General features: G+C 35.7%; 1 non-coding gene across 1 annotated transcript; it reads left to right on the plus strand.

The window, feature by feature from the left end:
• Positions 1–12,804: 12,804 nt before the first annotated feature.
• LOC133039535 (small nucleolar RNA R71) lies at positions 12,805–12,911 on the plus strand. The gene has a single exon (XR_009688673.1). It is a non-coding gene; the product is annotated as a small nucleolar RNA R71 (small nucleolar RNA).
• Positions 12,912–18,246: the final 5,335 nt, after the last annotated feature.

Consider the following 18,246-nt stretch of genomic DNA (forward strand, 5'->3'; position numbering starts at 1 on the left):
ATGATGAAAAAAGTTGCATATGAAGTCATTTCTCTTCTATAAGAATCAGAATATTTTGTGTTTTTGCTTTGGGAATGCCACAAATGTCTTCTCTTAATTATTTATAACTTCTTTTTTTCATTAAATTTTTTTTTGGTAATTATATTATTTCATGAAATTTCACAAGTACTTGCATGTAGTTTTTTTATTTTATTTTATCTGTCTTGTATAAATAACTAATTTACATCCATTATCTATTATAAAATTAGACCTTGTTAATTTGAAAAAGAATCCATTTGGAGTAAGTATTTTTTTTTTTATTTTGACCACGTGTTTATAAAAGTGCATGGTTTATATTATAATAAATTATTATTATTATTATTATTTGAGTACATAATAAATTTTTATTTAAGAATCACTTAAATTACATAAACTAATAATACGCATTAATTATTAATTATTGTGCATTATCTAAATTAAGAGTAGTCTTATTAAAAGCAAAATTACATCCTTTCTCTATATTTACAGTATGGGATAGTCTCATATTCTTGAATAGAAAGTTCTTCTTGCAATTAAAGTAAATAGTAATTAATATCGAACAAAAATGTACGTACATTTCTATTTTATGAGATAATTGCAATTAAATTCTACTAGCATTTTTTTCACTTTGACTCGATCGAGTTCAATTAATTGTTGTAAAACTAAAAGAGCCAAAAAAAAAAAAAAGTGTCGAAGAAAAAATCAAAAGACAATTGTAAGTGGTCAATTCACCAAAAAAAATTATATATTTGAGCATTAGTAATTAATTGCTAACACAAAATGTGATTTGATTTCTCTTTTAGTTTATCTCATTCGTGATGTATCACTATAATAAAGGTTGTGATCAAGCCATTGTAAAAAGAGTAGAAACTTCTATTTTAAAAATATTAAATAATTAATTAAATGGTCATATTATGCATATTTATATATATACTTTATCGTCACTGTATGAATATGACATTGTCTTTTTTAATGAGTATAAGATATGATATATACGAAATAAATTAAAAAGTTGGCTACGATTGTTAATATATAGAACATTTTACATAATAGTAAAACATATAAAAAGTTATAATTTTTACTTTGTTTCCTTTAAATTTTAAGCTTGAGTGTTTTTTTTTAAAGAAATTAAATAAAATAGTAATAATTTAACTTTACAATTAAAAAAAAGTTGCAAACCTTATACATAGTTTCCATTACAATATTACAAAATATAATACATAAAATATATGTAAAATGGTCAAGTGATCATCCTACAATAAAATAATATGTTTTGACAAAAAAAAAGTATATATTAATATATGTAATATTATATTTGCAATGAGGAACATTTTTTTTATAAGATGTAGCATTTGTGAACAAACTTAATAAAAACAAGATTACACATGTTATAATGACATGTAATGTAATATTTATATAAACAAATTATATTAATATTAATCAAGTTCCTTCAAGTTGATCAATATAAAACCATTCCAAAAAAGAAAAAAGAAAAAAAAAAAGGAGACCAAACTCATCCCAAGAAAAAACAACAACAAGAAGAAGTAAACAAATAATTTTCCTACACCAAGAAAATTCCTTTAATCCTATACCAATGTAAGAATTTTAGTTAATTATAATTTATAATCATGGATAACCCCACTCCACCATTCCAAAATCTTCCTTGGAGTGAGTGTTTATATATTCTTTCATTGGGGTTGGAATTGATGCTTCTATGAAGACTTTTGCTTTTGAAAATAAAAAATAAAAATTAAAAAAAAATGGTAAAAAGCCATAATATATATAAACAATGAAACAGCCTTTATTTTATATGGGATCTTTTCTTTTGAGAAATGGGAAAAAGCAAAAGGCTATATACCCGTGCCTTACTTGTACATTCTTCCTCAGCTTTACATGGTCTCTCACAATAATATGTTGTGGACAACCTAAAATATATATCTATATATGTATACACTATATTTATATAATGAATCATATAATAATGTCTCTTTTTAATGGGTTTTTATTGTCTGTATATGGTTTGTCCCAAACCTATGTTATTTCTTAAATTTGAAAAATTATGTTGGTGATGGTATACTTATAATATGGCTATATTATTAATTGGGGTACTTGCTTTTCAAGTGGGAAAAAGAAGAGTATTATCACATAATTGGTGTGTAGAATGTAGAATAGGAAACAATATATTAGATATTATTATGCATATACGATCTAAACCATTGATTTACTACAAAAATTGAAGAAAAATATGTTATATTATTTAATATAATAATGTGTAGATTAAAATGTGGTAATATATATCATTATATGAATAATATATATTGTTTGGTAAATAAATTGTGTAACATATTATTTATTTAATTTTAAATTGTAACCTACACTTTGTAACATATATAGAGAGGAGTTACAAAGTTAATTGCTTTTGTAATTTTTTTTGGTTGATCATATTTTTGTGTAATAAAAAAAAAAATTACACAAAATTGATGATAGGATTCAAATATTATGAAATATAGTTATTATAATTATATTAATGCTCATTATATGAGATAAATGAGATGGTGTGTTTGAATCACTACTATAAAAATGAGTTTCCTCGACATTTTTAAATAGTCGTTTAAAGTATTCCCGTCGATTTCTCATAACCGTCGCCTATACGACCGTCGAAAATGGGCAGAATAGGCGACGGTTCAAAACCGTCGCTAATGTGGATTTCCCGACGGTTTAAAACCGTTGCCTATACGAGTTATAGGCAACAGTTTTAAACCGTCGGGAATGTAAAAAAAAAAAAGAGAAAAAATACAGATTTTTCTGCCATTAAATTTGTATTTTCCCTCATTTTTTTTTCTTGCATTAGTTTATAATTTTACATAAATTAAAATAAAACAAGTAATTAATTTTGTTACAATAATAACTAACTTTAAAAAACATTAAATTTATACAATAACAAAATAAATATATATAATAAATAGTTGTATTTATAACGAGTTCGAAGAGAGAGAGAAAGAGAGAGAGGGAGACAGACGGGAGGTGGTGGTCGTCCGACGTATGAGACGGAGATGAGAGGGACACCGACGGGAGGTAGTGGTGGTCCGACGTATGCGACGAAGAGTAGAGGGAGACCGACGGGAGGAGGGGTGGGTGGAGATCGATGGACGAGAGAGACGAGAAGAAGGTGAGATCGAGAGAGAGAGGGAGGAAGACGGCGAGAGAGGAGGGCGATGGTGCAGAGGCGTGGGTGGGGTTTTGGAGAGTTAAGATTTATGTTTTAGGGTGTGGGAAATGGAAAAAAAGTAGGTAGGCACGTGGGAAATGTGGCGAGAAATATGTGACGATTTTTTAATGGACCCTTATATGCGACGGTTTAAAACCGTCGCCTATAGTATAGGCGACGGTTTAAAACCATAGGCGACGGTTTAAAACCATCTCCTATACTATAGGCGACAGTTTTATAGGCGACAGTTTTAAACCGTCGCCTATAAGGGTCTGATAAACTGTCTACAGAGTTAGTTAGTGACAGTTTGTTATAACAGTTAGTGGTTGTTATGAAACTGCTCTCTTTTCTGTTATTTGTTTTCTTTTTCACTGCTCTGTAACAAATTCTGTATCAGTTCACTATAAATACTATGTGTTGCTATAATTTTAAACACTACGCAAGTATACGCAATCAAGTAGTAAATCTCACACAGGTGAGGTCGATCCCACAGGGAATTGGATTAAGTACCACTAAATTATACTTATGATTCTATTCGGTAAATCAAAAGCAATTATGATTTAAAAACAGTAAAATTTGAAAGAAATTCAGAAAACTTAATAACACAATTTAAAGTTGAGCAAGATGAGACAATAGGGAGGAGAATCCTGTTGTTGTTTACCCAATCGTTAATGCTTAATTACTATCCTATTCTTGGAGTGAATGACAGATTATGAAATAACCTAGCTCCTTTCAGATCTTCTAGATTCTAAATCACATGTTATCTAATTAATTCCTTAATTAAACTAACATGAAATCAGCATTAAGCAATAATCTACTCGTCACATAAGTCATGCAAATACTTTCGTTTCACATAGAACATTGATTATCTTAATTTTAGCATTCTCAATTCTCACTTTTCAGATTTTGAATTGAGATCATAGAGCATGCACAAGGTGATCAATCTTAAACATGAAATTAAGAACAAACTAAGATAATTTCACACACAAGAATTGAGGAATGGTAATTAAACATTAACTAGGCAAAACATTAAACAACAATCATCATCCTCCCTAAATGGGAAATTTAGTTCAGAAATAAATCCATAACCATTCCTATAGCAATATTCAACATAAATAAATTAAAGAGGAATAAAGAAAAGAACTGTTGGTGGATGAATTCTGGATCTTCACTTGAATCTCTATGCTCTTCCTGCCGCTCTCAGCTGTGTTTTAGGGTTCCAAATCGCTCTCCCAGACTTCCAATCGCAGTTTTCTATTTATAATTGAAATTTAGGGTTCGATGGACGAAAATGCCCCTGGTCCGTACGGGATCTCGCCGCGGCCAAGCTTCCTCTCGCCGCGGCGAGAATATTGCAAAATTGGGTGCTCTCTGTATCTCTTAAATGGCCGCGGCGAGCCTCTTCATCGCCGCGGCGACTGAAGCCTTGTAAAACCTCGAGATCTAGCGCGGCCAAGTTGTGTTTAGCGCGGCCGGATATGCACAATTGCTCAAAAATTGAGTTTTCTTCGGCTCAGCACGTCTTTTAACGAATTTCTGCACCCGAGACCTCTTTTATTCCAAAGAACCTGAAAACATAGAAAACAAGCGTAATTCCGTCCCAACACAGCTAAAAACGCACATAAATTGGATCCAAAACATAGGCTAAAAATAGCCTAACAAACTCCCCCAAACTGACTCTTTACTCGTCCCCGAGTGAACTAAGACTAAACTAAAAACAAACTGACAATGATAGCTAAACTTTCCAACAATTTAATTGTTACCACCACCTGCACAACTTCAATCCATCAATAACCAGAATTTCAACTTGCCAACTCTAAGAACTAAGTTGAATGTGCAATTTACAAGTAAGTAATTCATACAAACATAAAGCATCGCAATTGCCATCAATATCACAACTGTTCTAACTTTCAAACATCCCACTAACACATGATCAATAAGTTTGAATGACATACCTCTCTCCACTAATGTTGACAAATTTCTATTTGGAATCAATAGGTCTTTTTCGGTTAACATCACATGGCTTAGGTACATGGGTAGGTGAGAAGTCATTTAGGCTATACTATACCATAAGCACTATTAACCAAGCAAGCCTAGACATTTATTTTGCTTTCTTTCCATATATCCCAAAAACAGAAATAAGAGATTGCAATTTTTCTTATGTGTGTACCTCATAATTTTCTTAACTTTTTTTCTTCAAGAAGACACATTTTTTCTTCTTTTTTTTTTTCCCATAGGCACAACACACAATATTATTCTTTTTTTTCAATCTCTCATTCCTACACTTTATATATATATATATATTTTTTTTTTCACTAACAGCACTTATCCCCCCCCCCCCCAAACTTGCTTCAAGGCTCATGGCATAATAAGGTATGTTCAGGGTGAAAAAAAGTTCAAGATAACGCTCAGTTAAGTGGTGAAAATTTTTTTAAACAGGCTAAGGCTCAACTTTGGGTATACTATGGTAAAAAATTCATAGGCAGGCTTGAAAGGCTCAATCGTTCCAAAGAAAACTTGCCTAAATCACTTTCCAAACAAAAATCATCAAGGATTTCGCTTCAAGAGAGTATGTCAAACAAATTCTATTCCATGTTCAATCAATCATTCCACAAACCAAATAGAACAGAGGTGATATGTGAGAATAGCAAATGTTTTAAATCTACATGAATCACTTCCTAGCACACATCCAATTTAATTCAAACAATTGCAAGTCAAGCACACAGTTATGTTTTAATCCATTGCACAAGTGAATAACAACAATTCAATCCATCTTTCAATTTAGCTATCACGCAAGACTAAAAAAAAAAACTAAAACAACCTAAACTAGAACAAATAAACGCGAAAAAATAAAATAAATTAAGTTCCCCCCCCCCAAACTAAAATGCACATTGTCCCCAATGTGTGAAAATAAACCAGGGTGAGAGAAACTTACCTGAGCCCCTTAGAAGGGGTTTGGCGGCGGTGGCTGGTCATAAGGGTTGAAACGGGGTGGCATGGCAAAATAGTTCGGTTCGTCCACACCGATATTCATCCTCGTGACAAGTGTATTCAATTGAGCCACCTGCTGCTCATCGAAGATACTCCTCTGGGCCATGTAATTTTGCATATGCATGTTTTGCTGGATCAGATAATTCAGCTGATCGTGAGTGTATTGCATGGCAGGGTCAAGAGGCCCGACAAGACGTGGTGGTTCGATGTCCTCACGTTCCTCTTCTTCTCTTGCCGGAGGACCTCTTTGAACTGGCGGTTGACCATGAGGATGAGGAGGTTTGAAGCGAAGAACAGTCGCCAAGTTAATAGGGCGTTGTGGCGGTGCCTTTGTATCATATGAGTACTGTGGTACCCCATGTTTCTCACATAGATCAGTGATTATTCCAGCCAACCCAAGTCCTCCACCGGAAGATCCCTCAACCATAATGTCAAAGGTCACTCGAACAATATCCCCCACATTCAAATTATACCCTTTCATAATGCCGTAAACCCATTTAATTCTGTCCATTTGAGCATCAGAAAAATGCTTGTTGGGGAGCATCCTTGCACTAACAAAGTAAAGCCAAGCCTTGGCCACTGGGTTGAGTTCACATCGGTACAATTGGTATGGTTCTCCATTAAGCTCATGGAACCTAAGGCCAGGATACCCTAGAGTCTCAGCAATATCCACATAATTCAAACTTCTCTCATAAAATTGTCGTTTCAAGGGTTGTTCTTCCACAGTGAAAGTTTGGAGGTCATAAAGGGCATGAATATCGGCTGTGGTAGCAGGCACTCTAACCCCCCTAACTCTAACTTTGCCATCTTCTCTTTCAGGCCAGTTGGCTAAAAATTCCAAAGCTAGAGTTTGATTACCACGCTCAGTGACATCTACGAACTTAGTCCACTGCCTATGTAGGATTTGATCCCTAATAGATGCAAAAGCAGGGGGAATGTTGGCAGTTTGGCTTAGGTTCACAATGTCTATCCCTCTATCTTCAATGAATGCCCTATCTTTCAATTTCAAAAACCGCTCTTGAGCCTCCATGTTGGTAAACCTAACTCTATCAAGATTAGAGCGTCCCCTAGGTGGGTTGGATGATGAAGCTCCCTCCTCATTAACTCTTGACCTCTTTGGACCCATAGCACCCAAATTTTTTTCTAACTCTCAAGATTTTTCAAAATTTCGACAGCACTTCCCCTTAAAAATTGACTTCCCGGGATTTAACCCTTTCACAATCACACTCAATTGCACTCACCACAATAATATTCAACAATGTATGAGCAACAATTCCAAAAAATTTCAACACAAAATCTAATACTCTCTAGCAATCCACAAATAATCCAATCAAACTTGTGTAGAGAAATTAAAATTTGTTACCTCAATGAAAATCACTCTTTAGTCAACCTCCATTGATGAGAACCTTGAAGCTTTAGGGAAGAAGAAGGTGAATATTGATTTTCTGAAATTTGGGTGAAATATAGGGATTTTGGAGTGGATTTTTAGAGGAAAAGAGTGTGAGATGAGAGAAATAAGGGATTATGATGATTTAGGATGAGAGTTTATGGATAAATTTGATGAAAATTGGTTTGAATGGGGTTAGATGAAGAAATTAGGTTGAAAAGGATGGTTTTCGGCTGGAGAAGGGAGGGGTTGAATGTGGGGTTTTGATTTGAAATGTTAGGGATTTTGAGTTTAAAAAGGGAAATCTGACCATTCTCGCCGCGGCCACATGTATCCTCGCCGCGGCGAGATTTCGCGAAATTTACATCCTCTCTGTAAGTCCAATCTGGCCGCGGCCATACATCCCATGGCCGCGGCCACTGACAAAAAATTAATTTTTTTTTTTTTTCAGTAACGAAAAAGAATGAACAACAAGAAAAATAACAGTAAACTTAAAAAGAGTTCAACTAAATCAAAAGAACACTTGGGTTGCCTCCCAATTAGCGCTAACTTTATCATCGCTCAGCTAGACGTTGATTGAGATCTTCAAAGTGGCGCCAGAATCATGGCGGACTTGGTTTGATCAAATTGACCTCCCAAGTAGAGCTTTAATCGCTGTCCATTCACTTTGAAAGTATTAGGACTTTCACCTTTTAGTTCCACTGCTCCGTAGGGAAACACTTTGATCACCGTAAATGGCCCGGACCACCTTGACTTTAATTTACCAGGAAACAACTTTAGTCTTGAGTTGAAGAGTAGAACTTGTTGACCAGGTTGAAACTCCGTTCTGACTAGATTTCGGTCATGCCATCTCTTAGTTCTTTCCTTGTAAATCTTGGCGTTTTCATAAGCTTCATTTCGAAATTCTTCCAACTCATCCAACTGTAGTAGTCTTTTCTGCCCAGCAGCTTTTAAGTCCATGTTTAGAGTTCTCATTGCCCAATAAGCTTTGTGTTCTAACTCCACCGGTAAATGACACGCCTTTCCAAACACCAACCGATATGGTGACATCCCAATTGGCGTTTTGAACGCTGTTCTGTAAGCCCACAATGCGTCATCCAACTTTCTTGACCAATCTTTCCTTGATCTCTGCACCGTTTTCTCCAGAATCATCTTTATTTCCCGGTTAGAAATCTCAGCTTGGCCATTACTTTGCGGATGATAGGGGAGGGCAGTTCGATGACGAACACCATACTTTGAAAGGAGTGCTTCGAACTGTTTGTTGCAGAAATGACTCCCTTCATCGCTTATGATCGCTCGGGGAGTACCAAACCGTGTGAATATATTCTTCTGAAGGAACCGAAGAACTGTTTTTCCATCATTAGTTGGTGTTGCTGCAGCTTCTACCCATTTTGATACGTAATCCACAGCTAGTAAAATGTATAGATTGCTAAACGATGAAGGAAAAGGACCCATAAAGTCTATCCCCCATACATCAAACAACTCTACTTCCAAGATTCCTGTCAAAGGCATTTCGTTTCTCCTTGAGATGTTTCCTGTACGCTGACAACGATCACATGCCTTCACAAAAGTACTAGCATCTTTGAAAAGCGTTGGCCAAAAGAACCCGCTTTGCAACACTTTGGCAGCTGTTCTAGTTCCACTGAAGTGTCCCCCACATGGTAAAGCATGACAGTGATTAAGAATAGAGTACATCTCCTCTTCAGGCACACACCTTCTTATTATCTGATCTGCACAGTGCTTGTAGAGGATTGGCTCTTCCCAATAGTAATGTTTTACCTCGGAAAAGAATTTCTTTAATTGTTGGCGAGATAGCTCAGGAGGAGTGATATTAGCAGCTAAGTAGTTAACATAATCAGCATACCATGGTACCATAAGACTTTCCCTCACACTAAAGAGTTGTTCATCGGGAAATTGTTCATTTATTTGTACCTCTTTCGTATTCTGACTTTCTTCCAGTTCTAGTCTTGACAAGTGATCTGCCACCAAGTTCTCAGTACCCTTCTTGTCTTTTATGTCTAGATCAAATTCTTGCAAAAGAAGAACCCATCGAATCAGTCGTGGTTTGGAATCCTTCTTAGTCATCAAGTATTTGATTGCTGAATGATCTGTATACACTATCACTTTATTGCCAATCAAGTAGGGTCGAAATTTGTCACATGCAAACACTATAGCCAGCATCTCTTTTTCTGTAGTAGCGTAGTTTAGTTGGGCATCATTCAAGGTTTTGCTTGCATAGTAAATGGTTCTGAATACCTTGTCAACCCGTTGTCCCAAAACTGCTCCAATAGCATAATCACTTGCATCGCACATGATTTCAAAAGGTAATTCCCAGTTTGGTGTAGTCACAATCGGTGCTGAGATTAACTTCTCCTTGAGAATTTGGAATGCTTCAAGACAATCTTTCCCAAATTCAAAAGGTACTCCACTAGCAAGAAGATTGGATAGCGGTTTGGCCACTTTGGAGAAATCTTTGATAAATCTTCTATAAAACCCGGCATGACCCAAAAAGCTTCGAACTCCCTTAACGAAACCGGAGGAGGCAAGTTCTCAATTGTAGATACTTTGGCTCTGTCAACCTCAATACCTTCTTTTGAGATTTTATGTCCCAAAGCACTATTCCTTCGTAACCATGAAATGGCACTTTTCCCGATTCAAGACCAAATTAGAGTCTTCACATCTTGCTAAAACCAATTCCAAGTTGCTCGGTACATTGGTCAAACGATGAGCCAAACACCGAAAAATCATCCATGAACACCTCGATGCACTTTTCTATTAAATGCGAAAATATAGCCATCATACACCTCAGAAATGTTGCTGGAGCATTGCACGGCCAAATGGCATTCGTCGAAAAGCAAAAGTACCATATGGACATGTGAATGTTGTTTTCTCTTGATCCTCCGTGCTATAGCTATTTGGTGATACCCCGAGTATCCATCAAGGAAACAATAGTACTCTTGTCCCGCCAACTTGTCTAACATCCGATCAATGAATGGGAGTGGAAAGTGATCTTTTCTTGTGGCCTTGTTGAGTTTTCGGTAGTCAATGCAAATTCTCCATCCCGTGACGTTCCGGTTGGGATGAGTTCATTCTTCTCATTCTTTACCACCGTCATCCCTCCTTTCTTTGGAACAACTTGGACCGGGCTCACCCATTTACCGTCCGAAATAGGATACGCTACCCCGCATCTAACCACTTCAAGACTTCTTTTCGACAACCTCCTTCATTGGTGGATTTAATCTACGTTGTGCATCAATGGTTGGCTTCACTCCTTCCTCCATTAAGATTCTATGCATTACGGTTGAAGGGCCGATCCCTTTAATATCCGCTAAAGTCCATCCAATGGCTTTTGTATGCTTCCTTAGAACCCGTAATAGCTTATCTCGTCTCTACAAGATAGGGAAGAAGCCACAATAACGGGAAGTGTCTTATTTTCTCCCAAATATTCATACCCGAGATGCTGCGGTAGGACTTTTAACTCTAGTTGAGGAGGCTTTTCGGATAGATGGGGTAGGCCTTGTTGGTATGACTCCTAACTCTTCATAATATTTTCTATTCAGCGGTCCATAAGAATCGAGCCACAAAGCATACTCATAAGCTTCCTTACCGTCTTGTTCCACCACCTCTTCTTGTACCAAAGTCAGATTAAGAGGATCTTCGGCATGTGTCTTTGTCTCCACCAACCGGTCCACCACATCAATTGCAAAACAGCTTGTCACTAGCCGTAGGATAGGTCATTGCTTTGAGCACATTAAATACAACTTCATCTCCTTGTACCCTTAGCTTTAACTCTCCTTTACGAACATCAATTAGTGCTTTCCCCGTTGCCAAGAAAGGTCTCCCCGTGATGATAGGAACATTACTATCTTCTTCCATATCCGTAACAATGAAATCACGGAAAGATGAACTTGTCCACCTTTACTAACACATCCTCAATGACTCCTCTAGGGTGAGCTAGCGATCGATACGCAATTGAAGAGTTACGGTAGTTGGCTTTGCTTCACCTAGCCGCAATCTTTTGAACACCGACAAGGGCATTAAGTTAATACCGGCTCCTAAATCACATAGTGCATTTATTCCTTCAATTTTACCAATAGTACAAGGAATAGTGAAGCTCCCCGGATCTACGAGTTTTGGAGGGAGTTTCTTCGTAGAATAGCGCTACACTCTTCGCCAGAGCCACTGTCTCATAGTCTTCCATCTTCCTCTTCTTTGACAAAATTTCCTTCATAAACTTCACATAACTTGGCATCTGCTCTAGAGCTTCAGCAAAAGGAATGTTAATGTGAAGTCTTTTGAAAACTTCTAGAAACTTGGTGAACTGCTTGTCTAAGCTTGACTTTCTAAGCCTCTGAGGATAGGGTATTTTTACATGATGATCAATACTAATTGGTGGGGATAGTGGTGGTGGTGCCGGGCCGTCGCAGCCTTCTCTCGCCGTTGGTGTTGGTGTTTGCACCGGTTGAGCATTTATTTCTTCGTCTTCCTCAATTGGTTGTGGTAACTCGGGCCCATCATACTTCTTACCGCTCCTCGTGTAATTGCCTTGCAATTTTCTTTGGGATTAACTTCGGTTGTGCTAGGCAAATTCCCTTGAGGGCGGGTTGCTACCGAGTTGCTACCGGCCCATCCGAGTCTCAGTCTTTAATTGAAGATCTAGTTTCGGTCATGAATTGGAGCAAGAATCCGTCGCAAACTAGAACTTCCACCGCAGGCTTGTTGCTGATTAAACTGTTGGTTCTGATTTCTTTGTTGATAGAACCCACTATTTCTTCGGTTGTTATTCTGGTTGAACCCATAATTGTTGTTGTTGTTGTTCTGTGAAAAATTCCCAATGGCTTTAGCTTCATCCATTGGCAAATCATCCACATCTGCTTGACACTCCGAAAAGTGATGACTTCCTCCACATAACTCACAAACAATTTGGGCTTGCTTAGCTTGCCCTGCAATGATTTTAGTCAATGCCTCAACCTGAGCTGTTAACTTTGTGATGGCATCAACTTCTAACACACCAGCTACCTTCTTAGATTGACTCCTTTCAGTTGGCCACTGCTGATTGTTTAGAGCCATCTCCTCCAATAGATCATACGCTTCATTAGCACTTTTTCTCATAAAAGCTCCGCCCGCTGCTGCATCTATTAAAGTTCTAGTATTACCAACCAGCCCGTTATAAAAGTTGTGAACCAGCATCCACTTCTCTATACCATGATGAGGACACCTCCTGATCAGATCTTTAAACCTCTCCCAAGCCTCATGGAGAGATTCATTATCTTGTTGGCAGAAATTATTGATTTCTCCTCTTAGCTTTGCAGACTTAGCTGGAGGAAAGAACTTTGACAAGAATTTTGTTGCCAGATCATTCCATGTAGCAATAGAATTAGGTGGCAAAGAATTCAACCAACTCTTGGCTCGTTCTCTGAGCGAGAAGGGGAACAACCTCAGTCGAATGGCATCATCGCTAACTCCATTAACTTTAAAAGTTTCACAAAGTTCCATGAAGTTAGAGAGATGCAAATTAGGATCTTCAGAAGGGAGACCACCAAACTGAACTGAAGACTGCACCATTTGAAGGATGGCAGGCTTAATCTCGAAATTGTTTGCATCCACTGCCGGTGGCCTGATACATGACTGCACTCCCGTCAGAGTAGGGAGAATGTAATCTCTCAAGCTACGGCCATTAGCTTGATCTTCCACGGCACCTCCATTATTACCGTTATTACCCCCATTGTTTCCGGCATTATTGTTCACATTCGCGGCCATGATCTTCGATGTTTCGGCGAGCTTGCCGAAACTCTTTCTTGCCTCTTGTTCTTTCGATTCCTCCCGCAAGTTTTCTCAATTTCGGTGATCAACTCGGTAATATGACTGTTTGTCCTTGACGGCGCATGCACTTAGGATTCCTGAAATAAATCAAGAAAATATTGCAAGAAAAAGGTTAGAAAAATCAGCAAGAGAAAATATACCAAAGTAGAAGTTAGTATAATTTTATGTAATATTAATCTTTAACAATTCCCCGGCAACGGCGCCAAAAACTTGTTGCTATAATTTTAAACACTACGCAAGTATACGCAATCAAGTAGTAAATCTCACACAGGTGAGGTCGATCCCACAGGGAATTGGATTAAGTACCACTAAATTATACTTATGATTCTATTCGGTAAATCAAAAGCAATTATGATTTAAAAACAGTAAAATTTGAAAGAAATTCAGAAAACTTAATAACACAATTTAAAGTTGAGCAAGATGAGACAATAGGGAGGAGAATCCTGTTGTTGTTTACCCAATCGTTAATGCTTAATTACTATCCTATTCTTGGAGTGAATGACAGATTATGAAATAACCTAGCTCCTTTCAGATCTTCTAGATTCTAAATCACATGTTATCTAATTAATTCCTTAATTAAACTAACATGAAATCAGCATTAAGCAATAATCTACTCGTCACATAAGTCATGCAAATACTTTCGTTTCACATAGAACATTGATTATCTTAATTTTAGCATTCTCAATTCTCACTTTTCAGATTTTGAATTGAGATCATAGAGCATGCACAAGGTGATCAATCTTAAACATGAAATTAAGAACAAACTAAGATAATTTCACACACAAGAATTGAGGAATGGTAATTAAACATTAACTAGGCAAAACATTAAACAACAATCATCATCCTCCCTAAATGGGAAATTTAGTTCAGAAATAAATCCATAACCATTCCTATAGCAATATTCAACATAAATAAATTAAAGAGGAATAAAGAAAAGAACTGTTGGTGGATGAATTCTGGATCTTCACTTGAATCTCTATGCTCTTCCTGCCGCTCTCAACTGTGTTTTAGGGTTCCAAATCGCTCTCCCAGACTTCCAATCGCAGTTTTCTATTTATAATTGAAATTTAGGGTTCGATGGACGAAAATGCCCCTGGTCCGTACGGGATCTCGCCGCGGCCAAGCTTCCTCTCGCCGCGGCGAGAATATTGCAAAATTGGGTGCTCTCTGTATCTCTTAAATGGCCGCGGCGAGCCTCTTCATCGCCGCGGCGACTGAAGCCTTGTAAAACCTCGAGATCTAGCCGCGGCCAAGTTGTGTTTAGCCGCGGCCAGATATGCACAATTGCTCAAAAATTGAGTTTTCTTCGGCTCAGCACGTCTTTTAACGAATTTCTGCACCCGAGACCTCTTTTATTCCAAAGAACCTGAAAACATAGAAAACAAGCGTAATTCCGTCCCAACACAGCTAAAAACGCACATAAATTGGATCCAAAACATAGGCTAAAAATAGCCTAACACTATGCTTAAATCAAGGCTTGCTAACTTTTGCAAAGTCTTGTGATTCAGTTCCTCAAATTGTGTTCTCATAGAATTGCATATATAAGTTCACTGGTTTTACAGGGTCCATTAAGAAATCGTATTTTATTAAAAAAACGTCGCCTATTTTGTTTACTATGATTTTAAACCGTCGGGAATACTAAATTTTTTCCAGCGATTTTAAATAGTTACTTATTTTTTTTAGCGACGGTCCTAAAAAAAAAATCATTTTTAGGACCACCGCGAATTCTGATATTTGTAGTAGTGAATTCTAAGTGTGATCACCTAAACACTATATAAAGGAGTCTAATGTGCTCAATTGGATGAGAAGTTTTCTATCAAAAAAACACTTTGCTAGAAAACCCTAAGGCTTGATAATTTCCAAAGTTATTTCCATGAGAGTTCCCTTAGTGCGTAGAGATAAGGGGAAATAAGCTTTTGAACAAAGGTGTAATACGTACCTTGTTCAAGTCATGATGATCCCCACTTATCTACACTCAAGGTTGTGAGTAAGTGTATATATATATTATTCTCTTGTTATATATACATATATTATATTACATGTGTTGTATCTTCTTTTTCTACCTTTCATATATATATATATGTATATATATATTGTATATTATATATGTATTGTAATATTTCTTTAATTTCTTTGTTGGTCCTTGTATTATATTGCAATAGAATTATAATATCTTAATTTTCTTCTATCGAAAATGGTCTAATAACAGATGACAAAGGTCACCCGTATGTCTTCAGCTATTATAATATATTTATTTTTGCTTCAATAGTTTTCGATTCTGAATTTTTAAAAATTTGAAGACATTTTCTAGCATACAAATTAAAAATAAAGTATTTTTTCTAGTTATAAATAATCTTATTAGCTTTGGTAGGATATAAAATATATACATATGGACTCGTTTGATAGGCTACATTAAGATTAAGATCGTATTATATTAAATAATAAATAATATTATTTTGAATAAATTAATATATTGTATTAGTTATTACGACAATTTTTTTTTAATATAATGTGTTATGCCAAATAAAAAAAAAAGATTTTTCCTTAATTCCTTTTAATTTTTTTTTCATAATATTTGATATTAGCTTGAAGTTTTATTAGAAATAACAACAATTTTAATAAAATTGTTTAAATTTGTTGGTGCTTAATTATGTAAAATATATTTTCATAATATGATGATATTCAAAAATATTATTTATAAATTATAATTTTTTTTTTATTAGAGGCCTAATTTTTAAAATTAGAACAGGTCCTCCAAAATATTTGAGACGATCCTGATATTTACAAAGAGTCTGGACTCAACCCCAATCTCTGACTCGGATCTCGAGACCTGAACTTGAACTCAGCCCCGACCTCAGATTGGGACCCAAATTCGGATCGAGACTCGTGACTGGACCAGAGACCCAAACTCAGACTCGAACCCAAACTTAGACCTGGACCCAATTTGGACTTGGGGGCCGGGACCTTGATAGGACCCGAACTCTGACAAGACCCAAATCCAAACTCGGACCCGAACGAGGATCGCAGACCCGACTAGAACCCCGAACCTGACCCGAAATTGGGATTGAGTTTATTGAAAATATATTAAAATTTTATTACACAATCTATTTATACAAATCAATACCAAACATAATATTATATTAAATAAAACTAATATAATACTATACAATCTAATATAATACAATCTAATACAATATTACAACATATAGCGTACAATGATATATGTTGATTGATTATTAGAATGAAATCTATACAATTATTATTTTTTTTAAAAAAGAAAAATCTATGTCATGTATTTTAACATATATGCATGAATCGTGGAGTGGATAACTTTTACTAGAGGCCATCTTTTTGACAAGCCATGACCACCACCTTGTCGCTACTTATCTTTTTCCATTTCTCACTTTCTTTCTTTTTTCCATGTTTGCACTTTTCATTTCTTCATAAAACAATAAAGATTAAATTAACGATTATTGGATTTCTTAAGTATTATTGTTAAGAGAGAAAAGGGAAATAAAGAATAGTGTTTTGGTGTACATAACCCTTAATATTTTTTATGATTAAACATAACATTGTCGACTAAGAAAATTTTTGACATAAAAATTACTTTGGTATTAATTAAATATACCTTAATGAATATTTTCACCATAGTATATATTAAAATGATTGTGATTAAAAGCACATTATTAGTGGAATATGTCACTAATTATTGTATTTTTTTAAAAATATTGTTAGTGGCGAATATTAAAGTGAATAAAAAATTAAATTGGTTTACTAACTATTTGACTTATAAGGTCTTAATGATATATTTCATTACATTTTAATGAGAGTATATAAAATGTATATATATCATATTAAATTTAATAAATAAATAAATAAATAAAGCAATGAGAACATGATGACACCATTTAAGGAGAAGCTTGTTCAATCATTTCCTAAATTCAAATAAACAATTCACCTACTGCATCAAAGTTGATCAAGACATTCTGCCAAAAAAAAAAAGTTGATCAAGACACCAACTTTAATTTTTTTTTTTCTTAAAAACATTTGCTATTGTAGGATTTTTACCAAATTGCCCTACACCAACAAGAGTTTTAATATCAGTGTCAAAGGTCAAAATCGACCTTTACAAGTCTAACTAAAGCTTTAGACTTAAACGGCACCGTTCAATTCCCACGACATCAAACTTAGTGTCGTATTGAACTCTTGGTTTAAAGACTCTGATCGAAGAGTTTAGAAACCCTAGCCACTCAAACACAACACTCAGCCTCCCAAAACTCGAAACCCTAGCAGAGCAAGTTCTCTTCAAGAACTTGCTCGATTCTAAGCTAGAAACCTAGATTCACACCCACACCCACACACAAACACAAATTAGATTAAATGAGTGAAAAACAAAAATAAGGAGAGAAAACACCAGAAATTTGTTTCAGAGTTCATCCAAAACTGGGCTACGTCTCTGTCAAGCTCTTCTCAGAGATAGAAGCTTGATATCCACTATCACAATGTTGATTTACAAGGCTTGGAGCTTCCTGTCACAGAAATCGACCAGGTAAACTCGATTTCTCTCTTTTACACTTTTATGTTTTTGTTGTTTTCACTTGATTTGTTCTCGATCTAACTCCCTTCTTTGTTTTCTTGTGCATGTACTTCCTCCTTCGAGCTCCTCACCATGAGAACTGGTTTCTCATCTTTGGATCTTGGAGCAGAAGCCTAAATCTAGGGTTTATTTCTTCTCTCTCTCTCTCTCTCTCTCTCTCTCTATATATATATATATATATATCTCTTCTTTGATCTGTTTTTTGAAGTAGTTCTTAGGTTA

This window comes from Cannabis sativa, chromosome 6 (assembly GCF_029168945.1).
Source record: "Cannabis sativa cultivar Pink pepper isolate KNU-18-1 chromosome 6, ASM2916894v1, whole genome shotgun sequence".
In the NCBI taxonomy this organism is placed as follows: domain Eukaryota; kingdom Viridiplantae; phylum Streptophyta; class Magnoliopsida; order Rosales; family Cannabaceae; genus Cannabis; species Cannabis sativa.